General features: G+C 39.0%; 1 long non-coding RNA gene across 1 annotated transcript; it reads right to left on the bottom strand.

The window, feature by feature from the left end:
- Positions 1 to 1161: 1161 nt before the first annotated feature.
- Positions 1162 to 3363, bottom strand: LOC139968935 (uncharacterized). The gene is made up of 2 exons (XR_011793591.1): positions 3140 to 3363; positions 1162 to 1947 (listed from the first exon to the last, which is right to left on the bottom strand). It is a non-coding gene; the product is annotated as an uncharacterized lncRNA (long non-coding RNA).
- Positions 3364 to 3932: the final 569 nt, after the last annotated feature.

Raw genomic sequence — 3932 nt, 5'->3', positions numbered from 1 at the left:
CCCAAATGGTTAAATGATCTTGGTTTGTGTTAATTGTCAGCACTGGCCTAGCCTTTTTAGGCTAACATGAATTCAGCCTAATTTTTTCTTCTTCAAAAGTATAGCCTAGGCCTTGGTTTAATTTGGATGCAGTCAACTATCATTTATCAAAGTTGCATCAGTACCTCCTTATTCCCTTAATTGACACCCACATTGATGATTGAAGTTAAAAAAAACCTTTTTAAATTATCTTTAGACAGTAAATTTTATTTCCCTGAATTTCAGGACTTTTTTTACAAATCAAAGGTGACATGTGCTCTGAAGAAAAACTCCTAACATAAAAAGCCACAGTTAGCAGACTGTGATAATGACAAACCTGGTGAGTGACTTCTAGACTGAAATCCAGTTCCTGCAACCACAGCAATAAAGTCTTTGTTTTAATCAATGCACTTGTGTGTTTGAAACTTTCAAATGGACACTCAATGGCAGTTGGTTAAGATATAAGGTTTTACCTTCATCATGGAGAGTCGAAGGGAATCTGCCTCATCATCTGAATAATGGACTCAAGGATAGCAACAAATCATGATTGGATAATGATTTTGAGCAAGTAAATATCTGGCAATTTGAAAGTTTGTATTATTTTTTTACATATTATTTAAGCTGTTTAGCTCACACACAAGCAAATGATCAAGTGATAACAACCGATGCAGTATATTTAAAGGTATTGAAGACTTGCCCTAAACCCCATGCCGCGCTCTGAAAAAGTTTACTTTCCGTTGCTTGCAAGTGAAGTTTTTTTTGTGTCGCTACAAAATGCAGACAGTAATGAAACCCGATACCTTGTTATCTTTTATCTAGACCTGAGATGTCCACGCTGCTATGTGCACTGTGTTGTGGGTATTGACTGTGATGTTTGTATTGACTGTACACTAATGTCTATTTACAGATGGTAGCAAGCTGTATGTGTATTTTCTGGGATCAATGGTGGTGTCTAACACTTCTGTTACACCGCATTCGAATCTAGGTCAGATAACCGGCATGAGACGTTTCTTTGTGCGGGAGTCTCCACACCCTTTAAGGAGAAGTATTTATATCCCATTAATAGAGAAAGAATTATGTTTCAATTGGTAGCATGCAACTTAAAATTTTGCAAACATTAGATACAATCAAACAATAACAAGGTTCATTTACAAGGTAATCTACTGCCCTTTATTTCACATTAGTCTGTCACATCAGAAGGTCACAGCTTTCAATAATTATACAAACAAATTCCCTTGATGGGTGCTTCGTTAGATTCCTGCAATTTTCAAGTTTATCAATGTAATAAGTTCTGAATGTGGCAATGTGGAGAAGCTTTGGGATAATCTGTGGATAAGACTGCCAGACTATCAACAAGATTCCACATCCATGCAACTCCAACTGCTTCCTTCACCTCCTTGCAGATGTACCACATGTCCAAAAAAAAGTCAGCATTGGTTAATGTAATTAAAATCTGGCTTCCTCCTGAGCTGGCAAATACACATGAATTGTCAAGTACAGAGGTCAGTGTGAAACCACTGAGAGATCTTCTCAGCTTTCAAGAAAACAAAGACTTGAAGCCAAATTGACAGAGGCCACACTGATACCATTCCACTCTCATAAGATGAAGGTATCACACACACTTCATTTTGCTTCTGCGATGCAGTGCCTGGTAGACTGTGAGGGTCACCCAATGGATGTTTTAACAACTGCCTGGTTTATAGAGCTCTACAACAGATAATTCATCCTAATGTCTAGTCGTCATCCTGTCATGGCCTTGAGCAAGTTGAACCCACTTCAACACAAAGCAGCTATTGAATTCTTGTCTAGGTACTGTCAAATCCACATCACCATCATTGCTGGTTCCAGCTACGCTGACCATGATAAAAGAGTACAATGAGGGTTTTTTACTTCACCCAACAGAGCTTGCATTCCAGTACCATTGGGCAGCTGAAAAGATATTCAGAAATTGTTATATATGAGTGTGCTTGTATGCATGCATATGCATGATTTTCTTGCTTTACAGAACAGCTCCATTTTGATAAGCTATGTAACGTGTAAACCTGCCAATCATATGTTTGAAATAGGACAGGCTGAAACGATTCTTAAATGAAAAGCTTAACGACTTCTTGCATTTTTATACATTGTTCAGGTAAGGCCAGTAAGGGCAGTATGAAGAATAAGTAACAATTAATAATTATCATTATGGCCATTTGCTGTCTGCATAAAAACAAACTGAATGATGTCATCAGCCCTATGCTCAGTTGACAACACTGACAAGTAGGCACACTATGTCAGTGTGATCAATGAAACCTCATTAAGGACATGACCGTATAGTATATATGTTAATGGAAAATACATAAGCTACAACATACACCAGTATTCAGTTGTTGCAGGTTTTTTTTTTCTCGACAGACCCATTCAATCTGTTGCACCTACTATAGCCTAGTACTACATTCCTGAGAAATTAACACCACAATATCAGTCTTAGGTTTGCCCACAGACTCCCAACTATTGCTAACTCCTACACTCAAGTATATAGTTTAGTTTAGTAGAAAAAATGACCAGGAGAGACATTCCAAGTCCCCATTAAGGACCCTAAGGCTATATGAGAGGAATAAAACCGAGGACATCAAATGTCATACCCAATTACAATGCTTAATGTACTCATCCAAAGTATTCTTAAACCCATACACACTACTTGCAATTCAACCTTCTCAGGCAAACCATTCAATCCATTCACAACCCTTGTATAAGTTGTATTAGACTTTAGAGAAAAAGTTATGCCGAATATTAATCCTACTATGTAACTTCTGGAGTTTAATACAATGACCTCTGGTACAACTACTTTTTGGCAAACCTGAAAGATCAGTGAAGCATAAATTGTCATTTTATGTGTAGGCCTACTTTATTTAATTGAAGGATCTATTAATGTAGGCCTGATGCTATAGTTGTGCGTCTGTAATCTAGCCTAGCCAGGACTGTGATGTGTGCTTTTCGTTTGTATGACTAAAGTAGGACTAGTAGTATGAGGCGTAAAATAAAACAAGTGTAATGACAGGTTTTCAGCTAGTTTTCTATGCATTTCAGGTGTGAAGATAAACGTAAATGTCATTAACTAACGCATACTCTAATTCATTACCTGATATCCATTTTGTTCCTCGTATGCCTGTCAAAATCTGACATTCTGAGTCGCTTCGTTTGTTCGCAACGAGCACAGTGTGCAAAGCTGCTATATATTGTGTGTGGTGTTTTTCGTGTTTCGCGCAACTGGTAACGACAACTGGACCTATTTTGATGCCCATGGTTTGCGTGTGACGTCACAAATCGCCAGTTGGCCAAACTCTCTCTATATACGGCTCTGTGGTGTATGATTATAGTGCGCCCCCAATTTCCTCATTTTCTTTTGTATCGGACAGATCCTCGGGCATGTAAACTACAGTGGGCAAGCACATTCGTGTTAGGCAGAAACGGACTCTGATGCATGTACAGTTTGCACGCGGGAAAAGTATTACAAACGACTTGGTCAAGAGTTATGATGACGAAGAACAACGTTGTCAAGTTAACTGAAAAGAACTCGCAAGAATTCCCACCGGGGTTAGCTGGATTTTCCACTCGTCGGAAAAGCTTATCTTCCGTAGATAGATTAACGTAATTACGCAGTATTTTCTTCACATCATGCCATATTCCATGCTAGCTATCATGCATTCGTGGAAGGGAGTCTGGGTCGTTGATCGGTCCTCATGGAAGATGCTACGTCGTGGGCATAATCTTTTGCGGACTGCTGTTCTATAGTACACTTACTACACTGGTGGGGAAGTGCGGCCCGCGAGGTGTTCAAACCCCAAGTAAAGGCAGTCCAAAGAACCGGGGGAAAACATTGCAAGAAAAGAGGGAGGAAAACAACTTAAATGATGGGGAGTTTATGTCAAGGT

The sequence above is a fragment of the Apostichopus japonicus genome, chromosome 6 (genome assembly GCF_037975245.1).
Source record: "Apostichopus japonicus isolate 1M-3 chromosome 6, ASM3797524v1, whole genome shotgun sequence".
Taxonomy (NCBI): Eukaryota; Metazoa; Echinodermata; class Holothuroidea; order Aspidochirotida; family Stichopodidae; genus Apostichopus; species Apostichopus japonicus.
This window is presented reverse-complemented; position numbering and strand designations above follow the sequence as displayed.